This window comes from Bombyx mori, chromosome 23, assembly GCF_030269925.1.
Source record: "Bombyx mori chromosome 23, ASM3026992v2".
NCBI classification, from domain to species: domain Eukaryota; kingdom Metazoa; phylum Arthropoda; class Insecta; order Lepidoptera; family Bombycidae; genus Bombyx; species Bombyx mori.
Window position 1 is genome coordinate 10,660,843 of NC_085129.1, and position 22,481 is coordinate 10,683,323.

Here is a 22,481-nt window from a genome sequence, read left to right on the forward strand (position 1 = left end):
CTACATTATTATAGTCGACGCGGACGATGATGGATAGTAAGCATCCAAATCGCATGAGATTTGCGGTGCCCGTATAACGCGGTACAAAAATATATATTTTTTTTGCCAATTTATGTCTTATCATGATATTATGTTTCTGAACTGTAATATCTACTGATTGTTTTTAATTTTAATCGGTGAACTTGAACTAGTTTCCGAACGTTTCGAAGTTTCCGAACTTGAACTACATAGTTACACCGATACTGATAATGGAGGTAAAACGAAAAAACGGTCAGACCTCACGATAAAAATACCTTAATTGTCTGCGATCACAAAAACTGTAGAGCATTTTCAACATCGGAGGTATTATAATTACACTAAGAACGACAAATTATACAGTAAAAATAGTTTTAATAACCGAACAAAAACAAAAATAAGTAAAAAAAAAGCGTTAGTGTAATATCATAAATATCGACTAACTTCCATTTTCTAGTATATTGAAAGCCTTTTTTTTTAATACTTTATTCCGTATTTTAAGTTATTTTAATTTTCAAATACCAAATGTCCAAAATGGCATCGATTCCTGGGCTGTCCAACGCTGGCTTCCTAAGATTAACATCGGATGTGTCCCGCTCCCTGTAACCCCGGTGTAAATATTTGACAAGGTTGTGACGACTCGCCGCAGACTGGCTTATGCTTAATTTATTTTGACAAATCATCTTCCCTTTGTACGAATACTGCGAAGGTGTATTTGTTGAGAAGCGCGGTACGAAGAATTGAGTTTTTTTTTTTCGGTCACCGAAGAGGGCTGACGTTTTTTTAAACGTGTTTTTTTTTTTTAATTTTACCTTTCCTTAGTGATGTTACATGTATTTTTATATTGATTTTATATTTGAAATGATCATGACAACCATTATTGTTACCAATTTGTCTAAGCAAATATGTTGAAGGAAAAGTATTATGTATGAAAAAACGAAATTTATTTATTTATGCCAAACACAATTTGGTAGTGTTGTATAACCTTAAATCTTTAATATTGTTTTATTTCGAGAAGCAATATGTAGTAATAAAATTTTTATTAGTACTTAAGTTAATATAAATACATGTAATATTAGAAGGTAAATCTGACAGTATTGTAATTTCCCACTTAGTAAATGCTAAATAGATCGCTTGATAATAATGGGCACAGTGCAAGGAACATAATAATTATTGATATAAATCATAAATCAGTATTAAATTAATTTAGCTTATGCAAATATTGAAGGCGAAATAGTTTAAGTTAAAGTTAAATAAGTCAGCTTCAAGCAAATCCCTAAAGGTCGTGACATCCGACATCCGGTGCGCCTTATTTCGGTTCTATGTTTAACCGAACCATATAGAGGGTGTTGTAATTGAAAATTATTTGAAAACTACTGAAAATTAATTTTCATCATCCAAGGAATGTTTCTAGTTTCTAATGGGACTGTTGTTCTCAACCTTGATACTTGTGGGGGATATCTATATTTTACTAGTGTGATGTTTATCGTTGTTAAAGCAGCGGTGTATACATATACGTGTATTGCTAACATTTAGGTTCATCAAAACGACTATCGCTCGATTAAAGCCTTCATCTACCGGTAAAACGTTTTCTTACGTTTACTAATAATTAATTAATTAATTAATTTTTTTTTCCTACCTAAGCTGATGGTCTAGAGTGACCATATCAGCGTAACCTTACCTAGTAGGTGAGCTCACGGGCCTGAAACCTAACAATGTTACTAACACAAACTCTAGCAAGAGCCGTGCTTCGCAGGATCTACCACCGGATCGGAAACGCGACCCACTGAGAAGATCCGGTGAGGAACTCAGTGGGCTGTGTCTGTGGGTTAATTTACTCGCCGAGCCCTTCTTCAACGACGCGAGCAAGCGACGGGTTCTACGAGAACGATGATGGGTGCTTGGGGTACCTAAAAGCACCGTTGGTGGATCGAGAGGATCCGAAATGACGCGTTTTGGGCGACGTCGAGTTAATTAATTAATTAATAATTACTATTTAATAACATCATACGTTAAATAATTGATGAAATCAAATGAAAAAATAATAATAGAACAGTAAAATTAACTGTTTAAAAAAATTGAAAATGTATAACCTGAATTCAGAATCTAAACCTTTTTTATTCAAGTCAGCAAAAAAAATTTTTAATAGCATCCTGTAGATCAGTCGGTCCACATTTGACATAGCTTCATAATATATGAGATGAGTTAACAAGCATGTAGTTACTGGCTACCTCGTATGGCAGTTAATCTCTAGAGATATCGTACTAGTATGGAAATAGCTTCGTTTAAGGTTTGTACATTAAAAAATCTTTAACATATTATATGCATATAAATTTCCTGTATACATTTTTTTACCTATACGAAAACACCAATATGTTTAGAACATCAAACTTACTTTTTTGTTCAGAATGGTAATTCAATAAACTGAAGAACTGCTTATTATAATGATATATATAATGATATATATGTAGATCATTCCTGTGACTTTTTGAATGTTAGAACTTAATAAAGATACCAGGGTATATAACTTTATTCAGGGTGTTCCTTGGTGGTGGGTATCGTGGACCCCTCTGCGTTGAGATGGTCATTCGATATCATTTGATTGAAATTCTGTCTCTATCTATAGAACCTAATTAGCGGAATCTTGGTATATATCTGTGTCCACAAATATAATAATAAATCAAACCTAAACTGCATAAGCCATGTCCGTACTCGGATATCAAAACAAAGAAATCGAAATACCACATTTTAAATATCCAACTTCAGATATCTATTTGAACTGTCCGCGGTCCCCTGAACGTATAAGGAGCGACATTATCGGCCCGTACGTAATTACGTGGGGACCAAATGTTTGAGAACCACACTTGTTTAATATTTCAGTAGGGTTAGTTCGGGACTGCGTTCGATAGAAACTGCCTCTTTATTTAGTCTGAATCGTTTCCAATTTTGACGACACTTTTTTTCTTTTTTACTTTGCTTTGAATATTCCGCGTTTTGAAGCATCGGATTTTCCTGTATAAGATTTGACTTTGTATCGAATTCAGAATGGCGCCGTATACTTTGGTTAACGATTTAAACCTCGGAAACATAAATATTAGAAATATAGATTACTTTTAAAGTGAATCTTCGGCATGGTACTTTAGGCACGTTGAGATTAAAATTTAACTCGTGGCAGATTCATTACGGCTAGAAAGAAAAGGTACAATTTAGAAGTAGTGAGAGTGTGAAAATAGACAGAATACTTTAAGACAATCTTTTTTTTATATGCAAACTATCGACATCTTGTAGCGGATGCCCTTAAAGTTATATGTTGTTAAAGTTAAGGCATTTAATTATTGTATAACTAAACAAAAAAAAATTATAAATTATAAAAAAATTAAAAATTATAAATATTTTTGTTGAGTGCTTATTAATATATATTAATTTATGTCATTACTCTTATACACATTCTGCTTGCTATTATATTGCTCCTGTAGATGGCAGTAACATATTAGCTATTTTATATTTTACTTACAATGAAGTACTTAAAATAAATTATTTATTTTTCTACTATATAATTGAAAATATATATAAATGGTGAAGAGATCGTTTCTCTCATACACAGCATTCCATATTACATGAGAAATTTGATTTAAGGATTAAAAATGAAGAAAACCACAATACTCCACCTCACAAAAGAAGTTTTACTTCTTTCACGTACTTACACCAAGTTGCACGCGCACCATTTTCTTTCAAATCACTACCGAAAGTTTTAAGCGTTGTCTATTCATTAAATATTATCTAGTAATAACCATTTAAACTAATCCACAAACATAATTAGTTGAGTTAATTCGCAATATTAATAGCAATCCGCCATTCGGTCAGATACGGCACTTCTGACCGAAACTAATCTGTCTCCTTAATTGTGTTACAGACAACTTTGATCCGACGTCGCCTCCCTCAGGATATGATCTGACAAGAAATTATATTAGTTGTAGTTAGCCTCGCTAATATGGGACGGAAAGTTTGTGGAATTCTCGTGTTCATGTACTATGTGAATATTTTTTTTTACATAAGCATACTTTGTCCTTGAACAGGATTTTAAATTTTTAATACTTTACAACACTAAATCATAGCTTAGAAGTTGATTAATTATACTCGTAATGCTTTGGCTGACTGTTGTTTATATTATTGTAAAGATATTTCATAATTCTTGAATATCTACCGGTGTTTATAAAGTTATGTTTAATACGAGATATTAAGGTTGAAATAAAAATAAAAATGAATATTTCTGCCGTGAAGCAATAATGCGTTTCGGTATGAAGGTCGGGGCAGCCAGTTGTACTGTAAAAAATGAGAACTTAGAACTCATGTTTCAAGGTGGGTGGGGGTAAATTTATGTTGTATATGTCTATGTACTCCGGTTACCACTTAGCACCAGGTGTGCCGTGAGCTCGTCCATCCATCTAAGCTATAAAAAAAACATCAATTTGTTTTCTTAAAATCAAATATCGGAAAATGGAGATTCAATACCATGTTTCTACAAATTAGTGCGTCTTTGATAATCGTACAATTAATAAATCCTTAGCGCACAGTTGCTTTATATCGAAGACGCCCAGAGAAATTCTTCAAAAAAAAAAACAAAAAATTATGCATGAAGCAATGTAATTCAATGAGGTGTACAAAATTCTCTTTCGCCCTACGTCTCTTGTTTAATATTTAAAACGACCGATGTCTCGCCGTCGTGAAATTCATTACATGGCCGCGTAAAAAATACCTCCCCCTCTTTGTTTAAACGAAAAATCACAATAAACTTTTCCCGTAATGGGATATGCATTTTGCGTGTTCTTTTAATCAACATGCGCTTTGTTATATTACCGCAAAAGTTTAAATTGAATTTTTAGCGTCTGCAAGTTTGATATTTTGTATTTTGTTTTTATTTTACGAAAGAGCGTAAGAATAAATGCAAAATTGCGATAAATATGGTCTCACAATATAGTTCCATTCCACACACATAACACAGAACGGTTTAATCTAATTCCCTCGGATTTGAAGCCACAAAGCCGAATCTCCGTCTGTCTGGTCAGTCCCTGAAGACTCGGTCAGTCAAATATTAGAATGTCCTCCAGACTATTCGCAACTACATTAAAACTACGTATGGTAGCAATAATCTTTTGTCACGAATAATTTAACAACTAAAACACATAAAAAAATATTTCATAAATAGTTTCAGTATCTAAAAGTAAAATTTATATGAATAAATAATTTGAAGTTTTTTTTTTTATGATTGAGAGATTACTGCTGGCCCGAAGGCCTTTCTAGTTTCACCAGGAAAGGTGGGTGAGCAAAGGCTCAGCCAGGAGGGGTGGGAGAAACTCAGCGGGCTGATCATGGGTTAGGTTGCACGTCGACCTCTTTATTGAGTTCGACGAGTACGGTTACCGAGCAACGATGTTCGGATCCCGCAGACGGGCAGGTACCAATTTTTCTAATGAAATACGTACTTATCAAATGGTATCGATTGATTTCCACGGTGAAGGAATAATCTCGTGTTATAAAAATCAAACCCGCAAATTTATAATTTGCGTAATTACTGGTGGCAGGACGTCTTGTGAGTACGCACGGGTAGGTACCACCTTGATCTGATCGGTCCATCGCATGGGCACCCTTCCTTCATGGGCGGCATTTACGTTGTAGATATCTATGGGCTCCGGTAACCACTTAACACCAGGGGGCTGTGAGCTCGTCCACCCATCTAAACAAAAAAAAATCACACACTCAATACTAGAAGCTTAAAGTAGGTTTTTTAATTGCTTTTATACGTATTCGTTTGCAGCCGTTGAAGAAGTGTAATTACCATTTGGAAATCAAATTTTTTTTATCGGAACAATGATTTAATATGGTTTCCATAACATCAATGACAACAGACTAAAATAATTTCGTTGCCAAATATTAAATTTAAGTCTATTATGTGACCTTTTGTAACGAAGCGTAAAGCATTTCAATTTGCCGGTTTCATCGGTAAATGAACCGGCAATCGACAATTTTGCATCATTATCGTCGATATTTTGGACCTTTGGATAGTTTAAATGAATCCTCAATGGATTATTGTGTTCATGTTACATAGCAGGTTGGGATTACTTGATTAACTCATGAATATTGAATGCGTACATATTTTGTTTACTCTTTATTACGTAAAGTATCTAAATACTTAGTCTGGCCATAAATATTGTTACAATTAAAAACAAACAAAATATTACATTTGAATTTGGAATCTGTCATTTTTATATGATTGCTCATTGAGTTTTCTCTTTTTGGCGCCAATACATTGTACAATATTTTGCGATATTAAAATGGAGTGGGGTGATAAAGAGAACCGAATCGCTGTGATTACTGCATTACACAAAGTAGGTATGGAGCCAAATGCAATTTTTAAAACTCTCCATACGCTTGGTATTAGTAAAATGTTTGTGTACCGGGCTATTAATAGGTGCAATGAGATTTCCTCTGTTTGTGACAAAAAAAGATCTGGCCGTCCACGTAGTGTTCGTACGAAAAAGGTGGTCAAAGCAGTAAGGGAAAGAATTCGAAGAAATCCTGTCCGAAAGCAAAAGATTTTATCTCGGGAGATGAAGATAGCACCTAGAACCATATCGCGTATTTTAAAAGATGACTTAGGACTTGCAGTCTATAAGAGATGTACTGGTCATTTCTTAACTGATAATTTAAAAGAGAATAGGGTGGTAAAATCGAAACAACTACTGAAGCGGTACGCAAAGGGAGGTCATAGAAAAATTTTGTTTACGGATGAGAAATTTTTTACAATTGAGCAACATTTTAACAAACAAAATGACCGTATTTATACTCGAAGCTCTAAGGAAGCTTCCCAATTAGTCGACAGAGTGCAACGTGGGCACTATCCGACTTCAGTGATGGTTTGGTGGGGTATTAGCTATCAAGGAGTGACTGAGCCATACTTTTGTGAAAAAGGTATCAAAACATCGGCACCAGTGTATCAAGATACCATTCTTGAGAAGCTAGTGAAGCCCCTTAATAACACCATGTTCAATAATCAAGAATGGTCCTTCCAGCAAGTCTCGGCGCCAGGTCATAAAGCTCGGTCTACGCAGTCTTGGTTGGAAACGAACGTTTCGGACTTCATCAGAGCTGAAGACTGGCCGTCGTCTAGTCCCGATCTTAATCCGCTGGATTATGATTTATGGTCAGTTTTAGAGAGTACGGCTTGCTCTAAACGCCATGATAATTTGGAGTCCCTAAAACAATCCGTACGATTAGCAGTGAAAAATTTTCCCGTGGAAAGAGTGCGTGCTTCTATTGATAACTGGCCTCAACGTTTAAAGGACTGTATTGCAGCCAATGGAGACCACTTCGAATAAGCTTTTTATACTTTAAATTGTTTTATATTTATGTATTAAACTAACATACTGTAAAAGTAATAAATGTTATTTGCAACAGATTTATTTTTATTTTTAATTCTAACAGTATTTATGGCCAGACTAAGTATATAATAATATAGATACAGTAAATACAGAATTAAGATCGTAAATAAAGAAGTTTTGTTTTATGTTGCGCAGACAGTGCATTATTTTGGTATAGTAACACGGACGTGAACAGAATCAAAGGAAAAATTCGTATTATTTATTACCTCGACTACGACTGGTTGAGTCACTTAACTCGCCCACTGTTTTAGTGAAACTGAAATGGCCCTTGGGTCATCCCGGCATCACCCCAAAAAAATAATTTTTTTTTATTGCTTTGATGGGTGGACGAGCTCACAGCTCACTTGGTATTAAGTGGTTACTTGAGCCCATAGATATCTACGACGTAAATGCGCCACCCCCTTGAGATATAAGTTCTAAAATCTCAAGTATCACTACTTTACGGCAGAAATAGGCAGGGTGGTGGTACCTACCCGTGCGGACTCACGAGAGGTCCTACCACCAGTAAAAAATTTAAATGTTTTTATTATTTGTAAACATTTCAAAGTTTTTATTCCTTGTATACATAATATGTACGACTACAAACGCTCTGTTATAGAGATCAATGCGTTTATAGTAAACTTTGAATTGTATGAATAGTGAGCCAATGTATTGGGTGGTCATAATGAACATGAATCGCTTAATTACTCATACATAAATTTTGTGCAATATTCAGTGCTTCCAGCTCACATCGTGCTTGAGAACAACAGTTGGACACGGCTTATATTTTTTGTAATATTTATTATTTAAACTTTATTGTCAAAAAAAAATTAAAACTCAATAAACTTTTGAATAATATGTAGAAGATAAGCGAGCTTAACCCATTCATGCATTTTCTACCCGTAAATTTCAATCGTTACACAAAACGATAGACTTCTCCTCCTCTGCGGGATGCATTTATTAATTAACATCAAAGCAGGTCGTTCAAATCTGCGAAAAAAATATTTTATGCCATATCTATTATTTCGCAAATGAAGTACAATTACGCTCATAAATATGGCGAACAAATACCCGACAAAGCGTTCCGTTTGTCGCATGTTGTGCGCATAAATAATAACGCGGGATGAACGCAACTTTATCGTGCCTTATTTATTGGCTCATTATCAGTGGAATATTGTCTGGTCATAGTTGTAACAAGAGGTATGGATCATTCCAGATTCATTTTATGGTAAAGGAAAAAAAAACGCTTTCTTGGCACCAATTTGATTTGAACAATCTAATTTTAAATTTTGATAAATTACTTGTCATCATCAGCCTGCGGCAGTCCACTGCTGGACATAGGCCTCCCCCAAAGCTCGCCACTGAACCCGATCTTCGGTTCTACGCATCCAGTTACTGCCAGCTGCCTTGCGCAGGTCGTCGCTCCATCTAGCAGGAGGGCGTCCTACACTACGTTTGCCGGTTCGCCTTCTCCACTCCAGAACACGTCTACCCCAACGGTTATCGGTTTTGCGACATATGTGACCAATTATATTAATAAATTACTTAGCTATCTACATTTACAAAATTGTAATGTATGACCAATATCTAGCCATTGTTTTAACTTGAATGCTTTGACATAACTAAATTTTGATTTATCTAGCGTGTTTCGATACAGATTAATTTATCGTTTAACAAGTTGTGTACCGAATGGATCAAGTAGGGTAATTTACCTGAAAAAGTCGAGACAGGGGCAGTAAATCTTGTGAATCCAAACGTTTTTTGGTTAAACAAATGTGAGTATAAATTAAGTGAAGGCTGATGAGGGTCGCACCGATGGTTCAACGTCGGTAATTACGTTTCAACGAATTTTAATGAGAACATTTACAGGAAGGAGAAAGACACGTGTGTTTTTCTCGTCATGGATGTTTACAGCAATTTATAATAGGGTTTCCTAAGTTTGTTAAAAAAATAATTAAAATGAAACTTGTATAAATTATATATCTATACCTATATATAAAAATGAATTGCTATTCGTTAGTTTCGCTAAAACTAGAGAACGGCTGGACCGATTTGACTAATTTCGGTCTTGAATTATTCGTGGAAGTCCAGAGAAGGTTTAAAATGTAGATAAATGAATGAAAATGCTCGGAATTAAACAAAAATAACAATTTTGTTTTTCCTTTGATGTGTCCCCCGTCGGACGGATTCCTTTTGTTTAATTTATACAAAAGTTTAGGTTATATAATACATTTGTAATAGATCTTTAATTTTGTAGCGTGTATAAAACAAGACTAGATATATTATGCTGTGAAATAATAACTAAAAAAATATTTTTCTTCAGATGATTTAGATTATACACAGTATTTTCTTTAGATTTATGCACAGTATGGCCAACTGCTACAATAAATATAAATACCGTAGGCAGCGGATTGGCTATGCCCCTGGCATTACTGATTTCCATGGGCGACGTTAACCACTCAGCATCGGGTGGGCCATACGTTCGTCTGCCTACAAGGGCAATAAGAATAAATAATAAATAAATACTGTTAACAAAAAACAACAATTATTTGTGTATTCTCATTTTAATATTATTTTTTGTTAGATATTCCTGTGAAGTTGAAATGCAACGGTTGATTTTAATTGCTGTAATAGCTTTAAACAAAGAATGTATGGAGCAAAATCTAATTTAAATGTTCGTATACTAGGCCGAAACCGAAATAAGGCGACGCATCGGAATGGCCAAATCCGCTATGAGCCAGCTAAACAAAATATGGAGAGATCGAAACATACTCAAGAAGACGAAAGTGCAAATTGTTGAGACGCTCGTTTTCTTAATCTTTTTGTATGGGGCTGAGACCTGGATCTTGAAAGAGTCTGACAGGCGACGCATAGACGCGTTTGAGATGTGGTGCTGGCGGCGCATGTTGCGCATCCCTTGGACGGCTTTCCGGACGAACGCTTCCATCCTCAACGAGCTAAAAGTTGACCAAAGGCTATCCACCAAATGTCTATATAGAGTGCTCCAATACTTTGGTCATATAGCAAGAAAACCCTCTGACAACCTGGAGAGACTCATAGTGACGGGTAAACTGGATGGAAGACGATCCAGAGGTCGTAGCCGGAAAAGATGGAGTGACCAAGTGTCTGAGTGTCTGGACATGAGACTGAGCCACGCACTTCACTGTGCCACTGACCGACATAAGTGGCTAAAAATTACAAAAAAAGGTCACAGGCGGGCGCATCACGATGCTCAGCAATGAGCGATCGACTGAAGGAGGAGGATACTAGGCCGATAATGGATGTAATGATGAGTGGGGAACAGTCTTCTATTTGAGTCTTAAAAGATTTGGCTGTCCATATTGAACGTCATCAAAATAGTAAAGAAAGAAAATGAATCCTGTAGGAAAGCATAACATTTATTCCAGAAATTATAAAATAGAGCGCATCACCATGTCGCGTATTATGTTTTATTTCATTAGGTCGTAAACTTCTTTCAATATATCTAAATCCACTCCTTTTTTGAGCACTCTTTTAGAGAATATGGCGTGATCTGAATGCTGTTATAATTTAGACAATTGTGTAGGGAACATGTTCCTTAATATTGGCAGTGGCGAATTTTTTATAAAGTAAGTGCGAAATTCTATCGGATTCAGCATGGAGGTAATAAATAGCAATTAGTTTCATAATTAAACATAATATAACAATCGTTTAGAATCTAACGTACACTGCAGCAATATACAATGCTTCGTGGTGTAATAGAAAAAGTGTTTTCATTATAACCAAATTTATAGTAAATTAAATATGATTTTGAACCAAATAATGTTCAGAGGTCAGACTTGTTCTTAGACTCACTTTCAACTCGAACTTGCTTGCTATGAAGCTATACATAATATAAGTGTATTCATACAATACACATATACGCAAGCCGTGTGTACAATAGTGTGCTAATTGCGTTTATTGTCCCTCCGAGACTAAAGACACGCCTCACTTAATTGTCATGTCAGTTACTAAGTACAACAGCACCAGTATAGTTTTGTTTTGGTGTACATACGCAATGAATAGTATAATAGGTAACATGATTTCCAATTAACAAAAATAGAGATTATACTAATTAAAGCAATTTGTTTTGCTGCAATACAGATTATGTATATTCAACGTTTCAATATTATATTGTTAAATATTTTATTGCAGGATTCTACTTAAGTAATCACGTAAGCACGTAACGTAATGGCTTAAGTAATGACGTAATCATCACACTTAATCTTTCCCTAAAGCTTAAAGAAATGGTCTATTAGTTGTATTTGCATGTCCAAAAAGTGGTTATTGAGTCAATTTCTATAGTATCCTATTGTTTTATTTTGATTATTAACACTTATCTTGGTTATTTAGTTGATTCATCAACTTAGAGTCTAAATTGTTGAGCTATAAATTTGAAAATCAAATGTTGAAACCGTTTGTGTTACAGATATCCACGAAGAAGGATTGTTTAAGTTACACCCCAAGGGGGTAAATCAAGGGATTGATGGTAACATTCATTTTTCATTGTCATTTATATATTAACTTCTGGTCAGAATAAAAGTGAGCTTAGAGTGTAAGCTTGGAATCGAAAATTTGTCTGGGAAGTTCGTCACTTTTGAGGGAAGAAGCATGAAAATGAATATTTGAATACTAGCGACCCGGCCTCGCTTCGCTTCGGAAACTGTAATTTATTATTGATTTATCCACTATTTAATGGATGTTATTATACATATAATCCTTCCTCTTTGATCACTATCTTTAATCACTATCTATTAAAAAAACCGCATCAAAATCCGTTGCGTAGTTTTAAAGATTTAAGCATACATAAGGATATAGGGACAGAGAAAGCGACTTTATTTTATACTATGTAGTGATTGTTTAGGGTAATATAATATATTACTATATTATCAGATTATTTTTTGCATGGGAAACAAAGCACGTTACTAGTAATATTTACTTACTTAAATACAATATATATTTACCTACTTATACAAGTAGAAACAGTTACCTACTTTTATGTAATTACACAAATAAAATAACAGCTGCTAAAAACTGCTTTCAAGATTTGTGTATAAATATTTTTAATAGCTGAAATAGCTTGGATTTCTTGCTTATCAGGGCTTCCTAAAAGCTAAAAATATAATTTAGTTACGTCCTAAGCTCTCTAAGTATTAATACACTTTAAATCTTTAAAAAAATTGCTACAAGAATTCCGCCCTTGGGTTCTAAGTTGACCACTGTACATCCAGATTGCTCCTTTATTCTTTTTGTAATAGTTAAATTGACCTGATAATGTATTTTTTTCCAAAATACTGATTGACTTAAAAGAGTAAAAAAAAATTCTGCTTCAGATATAAAATTTAATTTTACGACAAAACAAATCTCGGACCCGCAATAGTGTGACTTGTGACATTGACATCCTGTCGCTTCACCGGACATTTATTACTGGTTTCAGAAATACAATGAGTATCCTTATCAATTGTAAGCTACCTACTTTAAAATAATTATTTTGTTCTCATATTGTGTTGCAATCTATCAGCAGCATTTTGCCTGTTATCGAATTAAACTCAATTTCATTAAGTTCAGTTTAATTAGGGCAAGAAGCTCTATGATGATAATATAATCTCAAGTTCTCTACAAGCTCAAATAATTCTTTTGGTTGGAAATCTTCGATTTTTTTTATTGCCTAGATTTGTGGCCGAGTTCACAGCCCACCTGGTGTTAAGTGGTTACTGGAACCCATAGACATCTACAAAGTAAATGCGCCACACACCTTGAGATATAAGTTCTAATGTCTCTGTATAGTTACAACGGCTGCCTCACCCTTCAAACCGAAACGCATTACTGATTCACGACAAAAATAGGCGGGGCGGTGGTACCTACCCGTGCGGACTCACAAGAGGTTGTACCACCAGTAATTACGCAAATTATAATTTTGCGGGTTTGATTTTTATTACACGATGTTATTCCTTCACCGTGGAAGTTAATCGTGAACATTTGTTGAGTACGTGAGTGTAAGTACGTAAGTACGTACGGTTAAGTACGTAAGTGATTATATTCAATAATCATATATTTACTTTCATAACAGCAGACTTTCTTCAAATGCGTACTATTTGAGAGCAAGCAATCGTCCCACTAATTGCCGATGCCTCATGACACTGTTAGCATTATCTCCCGATGAATTCAATTGTTTAAAAAAAATATAATGCTCAAAAAATTTCTATGAACACCATTCAGTTCTCTGTTCCTAGAACGTCGTGCATACATCACCGTGCGTGGACCATTATTCTAATTGGTCACAAATTATGCCTGATCGGGTTAGCATTTAGCTCAGTATAGATGGGGTGACCAGTCCGGCGCTAATTCGGTTTGTCTAGTGCAGTTCACTGCGGGATTTAATTGTTCTATTGTTTGATTAGTGATTATTTATCAACTTATTATATGTAAAAAAAAAATCCATGTCATTTCAGAATTTCATTAATTAGGAATTCAATAATACCGTTTTCTAATTTAGGAGCATCTTTGGTTCTACGTGAAAAGTGTGAATCTGTCTTCAAAAAATCAATGATCGGAACGTTTTAAAATGTCAACATTAGAAGTTATATAAAACTGAGCTAACTAATTATTAAAACATAGCTTTCAGCTAATCAAATCAATCGTCCGTGACCACGTTACGTACCAGTAAAATATTACAACGACGCATACAACATTACATGATATAAGGACAATAATAAACGAGAGATTACGCCGTAAAAGTAATTCAAATTATGTCTACAACCCTCAAAAACCGAAGATAATCCTAACTAGGTTTTAGGTTTTTTAAGTTCTTCGCAATTAAACCTATAAAAAATTTACTTCTACGGCTTAATTTTTTGGGTAATATTTTGTGTTAAAGAGTGTAATAGTATTTCTCTGAGACCAGATTAATTAATTAATAATAATTTAGCCATCCATAATATGGTTATAGCTATTCATAATGGTTGGCCTAAAATTATAAGTCAGCCAGGCTTCATTTATGAATAAACAGTATCAGTAATATCGATCGTCCTCGACGTAACGAAAATTTTGCAGTACCAGCAAAATTACAATAAGTTGCTATAGCTTAACTGGTGTAAATCGGCCGACGTATTTTAAGCAGCTACCCGTTATCAAGTAGTTACTGGTTCCAATCCTTTAATTACAATATTTCAATATTAATTGTCGTTTCAGACTAATTGCTTTATTATATAACTAGCGACCCGCCCTCGCTTCGCTTCGGAAACATTAAAACACACATGAAACCAAAAAAATAAAAAATAAAAAAATAAAAAAACGTAGCCTATGTTCATCAGGGACAATGTCGGCTTCTAATGGAAAAAGAATTTTTCAAATCGGTCCAGTAGTTTCGGAGCCTATTCGAAACAAACAAACAAACAAATCTTTCCTCTTTATAATATTAGTATAGATTGCAATATTAACAATCGCTTTACGGAAAAAAGTAGACATGACAAGTAATAACCCCAAGTAGTAGTAGGAGCACACAAATACTTACTATTCGAGATTAAACGGAGAAACATACAGAGAAAGCCAGAAAGAGAGAGAGAGAGAATGTTATGATTCAAATTTAATAGATTAAAAAAGAAAAGCATCCTCACATTAGCATAACACGAAAACCCCATAAACATATGACATTTGTTTTAAACACCCTTCTGGGTAAGCGACGAATCGTCTGAGTTCCCCTTTCGGATCCCTTGTATATATTATAATAATCGTATATTTTAAATGTATATCTATGTTTACAAAATATTATTATTTTTGGTGCATCGTTCATTGCTTGCTGCAACCTTGTAAGGTATTAGCACAAAACGAGTAATATGAGTGTAGTGTAGTGCTTGTGCATAGTTTTGCTTAACGGTTAAGTTTAGTTTAAAGTTTAAGTTTGAAAATTTGTTTCCTTTTCCTGTGCTTGGCTATTTCGTGATCTGTACTTCAATTTCCGTTCTACTTTTCATCTGCGAACTTTGTCTAAACTTCTCCTTCTATTAAACTTAAGTGAATGTAATTTTGTAACGTGAACTGTGTATCATTTCTACGCCAACCATATTTGCTTTATGAGTATTCCAATAAAAAGTCTATTTGGCTTGGAGGATAAGACGACCAGTGTACTCGTATGGAGTTATGCGACTATGCCGTGGTTCAAATCCTGCAGGTAAGTAGGTAACAATTTTTTTAATTAAATTCGAACCGCACGAACGGCTTTGAAAGAAAATTTCAGTAGTCTCGAGGGCCTATTCTGGCTTCACTGGGTGTGTAGAAGAAACCCACGCGCTCAGCCTGAGACACTTTGCTAACATCTGTCCTAGCACTCTACCACTGGATCAGAATCGCGACCCGCCGAGGAGATCCGGCGAGAAACTCAGTGAGTTGTGTCTGTGAGTTAAGTTGCACTTCGAACCCTTCCTCACATTCAACGATTTCGACAAGAACGGTGTCCGGTGCTCGTAATTCGTAAAAGCACCGAGAGTGGATCGGGAGGCTTCAAAATAAGGTATTTTAGGCAATGGCTGTGTTCTGCCTGGTCGTCTGGGACGGGTATGCAATTTGAGGCGGTCATGATAAGAGGGTTATCGTATCACGTCGCTATTTCGAAGAAGCCTTCTAACGCTATCTTGAAAGACTTCAGAGAGTATTGGTTTTAAGCTGAGGTCGTTGTAAAGACTTGCATTCTGCACCACGGTGCTCCCACAGCTATGCTGCAGACACATGGTAATACGACTTAGACGATGTTTATGTGTGTGCGGGCTGAATGAACGAACACTACATTTGCATGACTAATGATCGGGTTAAATTATAATTTGCATAATTACAATACGCCTTACTGTAAGCCCATTCGAGTGAATACCACCAGCCTGCATGTTTCTGCCGCGAAACAGGCATGCTTTTTCATTATTATAATAATAATAATTATAATTTTTTCCGTGTAGGCAAACGAGCATACGGCCCACGTGATGGTGAGTGGTTACCGTGACTCATGGACGTCTGCAATGCCAGGGGCTATTGAGGTAATAATCAATAATCATTTGAAGGGTGGAAGAGCTATTATTCAATACAAAGGAAACGTAGACATAGTGTTTCAAAGTGGATAGTGGAAATCACATTGTGATGTTCATAGGCCTCATTAACCAATACAATCGAAATACGGACCGATTGTTGTTAAAACTAAAGACAATATACTATGATTAAAATTATTATTGCTAATTTATTTCTTTAACAACCTTATTACTTTAGATTACCGTAAACAGATAGAGACAAAAATTAATAATCCTATTACATCATCTATAGGTAATGGGACAAAGTAGTGCCTATGGACCAAATACCTTGAATTCCATTCATGGCTTTTTTAATACGGGTATTACAATTGATTGTCTTTCTAAACCACATAGTTTCCAATCTAAGGCAGGGGGCCCTCAAATATACTATTTGTCCGGTAGTATATTACTGAGTGCACGGGCACGCGATCCCGCCTTCCCTGAGCTACTATAGACCACAACCTACTTTCCCGTGGCTACAGTATCCTGTCCTTCCTACTCCTAACTCCCTCTTCACCTCATCTCCTTAATACCCATCCCTTCACGCGGCTCCCTCCCGCTTAACACACAAAGTCTGACTTGGCGAGGAAGGCAACACAACGCAGATATGCAACGTGACTTGGCGGACTCGGCAGGTCAGCAAGGCAAGGTGGATGGCCTAGGGCGATGGTGGAGGGCATATAGTCACCGTCGGCCAGACACAACATCCAACCCCTTCTTCAGTCGTAGCGGTTTCCTGTTCCACTGATCCAAGAAGGGATAGGACGAGGGTGTGCGCCTGCGTGAGCGCAAACGTTTGCGCACCTAAATATATCCTGCGTATCTGACCGCTTCCGTTAATGGACTCCGAATAAGCAAAAGTCCTGTGGCGATGAGTAGAAGTAGAGAGGTCTAGCCTGATGTAAGCTAGGCTTTGTCCGATACCTGCACACAGGCGGTCTCGGGGGTGTGAGTACACACCGTGGTCGTTCTTGCGCTGCGAGTTTGGGGCGACGGCGTGGGTTCGGCAGCACCCGAGATGACAAAGCAGCCCTGTTTAGGGAGGCACTGCTTTCCTCGCTCAGCCGGGGAGGGGGCTAGAAAAGGTGCCCTAAAAATTGCTCGTCCCATTTGATAAGTGGTAGTAACCGCGGCTGCCACTGCATCAGTCAAATCGTGGTCGACGTTGCAAAAGAAATATTATAAAAACATCTATCATGACATTTGGCGCGTGGAACGTGAGAACGCTTCTTGATCGAGATGGCAACGCCTGCCCTGAACGCAAGACCGCCATAGTAGCTCGGGAACTTCATCGCTACAACGTAGATGTGGCTGCTCTCAGCGAAACACATCTTGCCGATGAAGGAGAGCTGGTGGAAGTAGGTGCTGGTTATACTTTCTTCTGGAAAGGTACCGCTGCCTCTGAAACGCGACATTCAGGTGTAGGATTTGCCATCAAGAATCACTTAGTAAAGCGATTAGAGGAGTACCCTGTACATATCTCGGACCGCGTTACCACACTGCGAGTTCACCTGGATAAAGACAATTACCTTAATGTCATCAGTGTATATGCTCCAACGCTTGACAAGTCTGATGACATTAAGGACAAATTCTATGGGGAAGTGACTCTTTGCCTTGACAGTATAGACGCCAGAGAGCAGGTACTATTGCTGGGCGACTTCAATGCCAGGGTTGGTCGGGACTATGAGGCTTGGCCTGGAGTTCTGGGTAGACACGGAGTCGGCAACATGAACAGCAATGGTCAGTTGCTGCTCAGTCTTTGTGCTCAATACGGTCTAGCAATTACGAACACTATGTTTAGACTTGCCGCTAAGTACAAGACGACATGGATGCACCCAAGATCCAAGCACTGGCATTTGATCGACTATGCTATCGTAAGGCAAAGAGATTTCAGCCAAGTGCAGATCACCCGTGTTATGCGTGGTGCGCACTGCTGGTCTGACCACCGACTTATTGTCACTAAGCTACGACTCCGCCTCCGCCACCCGCGTAGATCTCCTATGAAAAAGCTTGCGTCTTTGGACATAGAGAAGCTAAGAGATCCTGAGGTGAGGAAGAACTATGCTGAAGTTTTGTCTAAGAAGCTGTTGCCAGTTAATGAGACAGGTGATGTTGATGCTGACTGGGGAGCTTTATCATCTCATATCATGGATACCGCTTCAATTGCACTGGGTAGAAAATGCCGTCGTAATGAAGACTGGTTTGATGGAAATGATGAAGTTTTGCGGGCGGCACTCGACAAACACCGTGATCTCTTGCGACAGCACAGAAGGCGTAAAGGAAGCGTTGCGGCGGTCAAAGCTAGTGACCTTGAACTGCGTAAGCTGTCTCGACAAATAAAAGACAAGTGGTGGCAGGACAAAGCTATTCATATGCAATGGCTCACTGACACAAACCAGCTCGGTGAGTTCTATAGCGAGGTGCGCAAGCTGATGGGTACATCCAACCATGCAAAGGTTCCTTTAAGGGCTCTAGATAGTAGGCACCTCTTAACAAGCAAGGAGAATGTACTAAGGCGCTGGGCAGAGCACTTCAATGCCCTGCTGAATGTGGATCGATCAGCAGATCTGCAAAGCATCGCTCTAATGCCTCAACTCCCTCTTGCCCTTGAGCTGGACGAGCCCCTATTGCGTGACGAGGTTGTTACTGCCATCAGACAGCAAAAAAATAAAAGGGCGGCTGGCGCTGACCTTATACCAGGAGAGCTGATCAAGTACGGTGGAGAGGATTTGCACACGTTGGTTTGGGAACTGTTTGTTCGTATGTGGGAGGAAGAGCGCGTTCCGGATAGCTTTAAAGTATCGCGCATAACTGCTCTCTATAAGAACAGGGGCGACCGATCTGACTGCGACTCCTACCGCGGTATTTCGCTCCTATCGGCCCCCGGAAAGGTCTTTGCTAGGGTACTCTTAAACCGCCTAAAGGACTTATCTGAAAAGATCCTGCCCGAAACTCAGTTTGGCTTTCGACCGGATCGAGGCACATGCGAAGCGATCTTCTCTGTGCGTCAACTACAAGAAAAGAGCAGAGAACAGGGTCGTCAGCTGTACCTCTGTTTTGTTGACCTGGAGAAGGCTTTTGACAGCGTGCCTCGCGAAGCCTTATGGTTGGTGTTACGGAAGCTCGGATGCACAGAAAAGTTTGTGGCGCTTCTTAGACTCCTGCATGACGACATGCAATGCTGCGTCACTGTAGATGGTGAACAAACGGGCTTCTTCCCCGTTACCTGTGGGGTGAAGCAAGGATGCGTCTTAGCGCCTACTTTGTTCGCCTTGTACTTTGCGGTCGTAGTTAGAGAGGTTCTACAAACTGTTTCCCAAGGAGTCCGCATCCGCTTCCGTACGGACGGCAGCCTTTTCAATTTGGCTAGACTTAAGGCTCGCACCAAAGTGTCGTATGCATTGATCACTGAGATCATTTATGCTGATGACTTGTGCTTCTTAGCAGAATCCCCAGACGGCCTGCAACAGCTGATGTCCGTTTTTCACCAAGCCTGCCGTAAATTCGGCCTGAAGATTAGTGTCAATAAGACGGAGGTGATGTCCCTGGACAGTCACGGTCACGAGACACTAACCATAAACCTTGGTGAGGATGTGTTGAAGCAGGTGGATAAATTTCGCTATCTGGGGAACACTTTAACATCCAAGTGTGACCTTGATGATGAGATCAATAGCAGGGTCGGTGCCGCTGCTGCAGCATTTGGAAAGCTATATTCCAAGGTCTTCTGCTCACACGACCTTAAGTTGGCCACTAAAATCTCAGTTTACATGGCAATTGTGCTGCCAAGCCTCCTATACTCCTCCGAGTCGTGGTGTGTGTACCGCCGCCACATTCGCACTCTGGATCGCTTCCACCTTAAATGCCTTCGTGCCATCATGAAAATCAGATGGTCTGATAGAGTGCGAAATACCGAAGTCTTGCGACGTGCCAATGTTGGTGGCATTGAGACCTATTTAATGCGTCGGCAGCTTCGATGGTGCGGTCATGTATCACGCATGACGGAGGAAAGAGTGGCGAAGCGCATCTTCTTCTCTGAATTGCAGGATGGCAAGCGAAAGCATGGCGGACAACTCCTGCGGTACAAGGATGTCGTGAAACGACACATGAAGAGATGTGATATAGAGCCCTCTCAATGGGAGCGCTTGGCAGCACAGCGGCCAGAATGGCGCAGGATGGTGAACAGCAAAGTACGCGAGTTCGAGGATCAGCGTAAAGCTGACCTTGATTACAAACGCGACCAGTTAAAGGCCCGCCCACCTGCTGCCATAACCTATAATTATGAGAACGGCGTGCTTACGTGCCCTCAATGCGCAAGGAGTTTTGCCGCAAAGATAGGCTATATAAGCCATCTTCGAGCGCACGAGCGCCAAATCGACGGATAGGAGTCAAAGTGGTCGCCATGGCCGAAATCGGTCGGATGAATCATCATCAGTTTCCAATCAGAATCAATATCTTATATGTTTCCAGTATACATAAGGAAGGATAAAAATCCTAGCTTTGAGCCACTGGGTGTAGAACGTTTACTGTAATTATAAAATTCGTTATCCAAAATGTTCACTTTGCTTGAAGGCAGAGAAAGATCTAGAAATCAGTTAACGAGCATAGTCTACTGTCTCGTGTGACGATCGACCATAGAATTAATTCACTTTCAATACAATTTAACCGAGATGTCTATGGACTTCCATAATCCCCCGGGTGGGCTGAGGCTTCGTTTGCCTATCCAGAGGAATTAAAAAAAAAACAGTTAATTTCAAATACAGTTTCCAAGTCCACAGAAATGAAAATGTCAAAGTAGTTAGATTATCTGAAATGCGTATATTATATAATGCTACATTCCTATCTTTAACAAGCTAAGATTTTTACGTTAAGAAAAAAAAAAAAAACGAACCCGCGGAAACCAAGCGAGCCCGGCAATGTTTTATTCAAATTTACTTACATTTATACTAACGTGAACGACCTTTGCTATCCTGAATTGTATTCCCTCGCCGCACAATATATCTTCTTCACGGTCGCTTCTACCCCGTAGTTATTTGTTTTTGGAACGTACAAGCTGCTATAAATAATGTGTTTGTTGTTAAAAATAAAAAAGCTAAGATTAGTGGCGGTCTTCCAGATTTTTTTGGCGAAGTTTTCCGGAAATTGATCCTTATGACAATCTATACATTAATACGTGAAGCAAAAACTTTGTATTCCTTTTTACGAAAATTGCGCGGACGGAGGAGTATGAAATTTTCCACACTTATAGAGAATATAGAGAAGAAGTGCACAATGCTAATATTTTTTTAAAATAAAGCATAAAAGATACACTAAATTAATAAAGAAAATATTACACACACTACATACCATGTATTTGACGCACACACGCATGCATACTATTTATTGTCAAACTTTTGTTCTTGACGTTTGTTGTCAAATTGAGAATAGATTAAATATTGTTTGACTATATTATTATTTTTATAGAATAGTATAAAATACAATCATAATAGTGTACAAACTTTCAATTCCAATTAATTATAGTCGAATTTCGACTACTGCGGGACCTCTAGTTAAGATAATTGTTTACGACGAATCTAGAACACTGTTGTTTTTTAAATAAATATAAGTCATAAACGAATACGTCAGGATCTCAGAGAATGTTTAAGCTAATGCCATTTCTTGTTTTCGTCTGGTCCACTAAAACTGACTTATTTTTCACATAAACTTACCCAAGGCCACAAATCTATGAAGAAGAATTTCTACTCCATAATCTTATCGCGTTGATTATTTCGGTTAAAAAAATGTGCCTTAATAAAATTTAATCTATAGGTATATTGTAATATTTAATTTGACGTTTAGGGTATTTTCAAAAAGGTTCAACTGTATAAATACTATTAAATCACACAAAACAATTAATTTAACTGAGATCCTTACCAAAATGCGTTCTATAATTTGGGATCAAACTACATCCTTGCTCTAAATATGGATGTTATAAACGACTTGA

At 37.6% G+C, this 22,481-nt stretch overlaps 1 long non-coding RNA gene across 1 annotated transcript in view; it reads right to left on the reverse strand.

Annotated features, from left to right (window-relative positions):
• The window catches only part of LOC134201050 (uncharacterized), a 40,992-nt gene extending 19,443 nt beyond the window's left edge, over positions 1-21,549 (reverse strand). Inside the window, exon 1 of the long non-coding RNA XR_009976202.1 lies at positions 21,438-21,549. This is a non-coding gene — a long non-coding RNA (uncharacterized LOC134201050). The remainder of the gene's footprint in view (positions 1-21,437) is intronic.
• Positions 21,550-22,481: the final 932 nt, after the last annotated feature.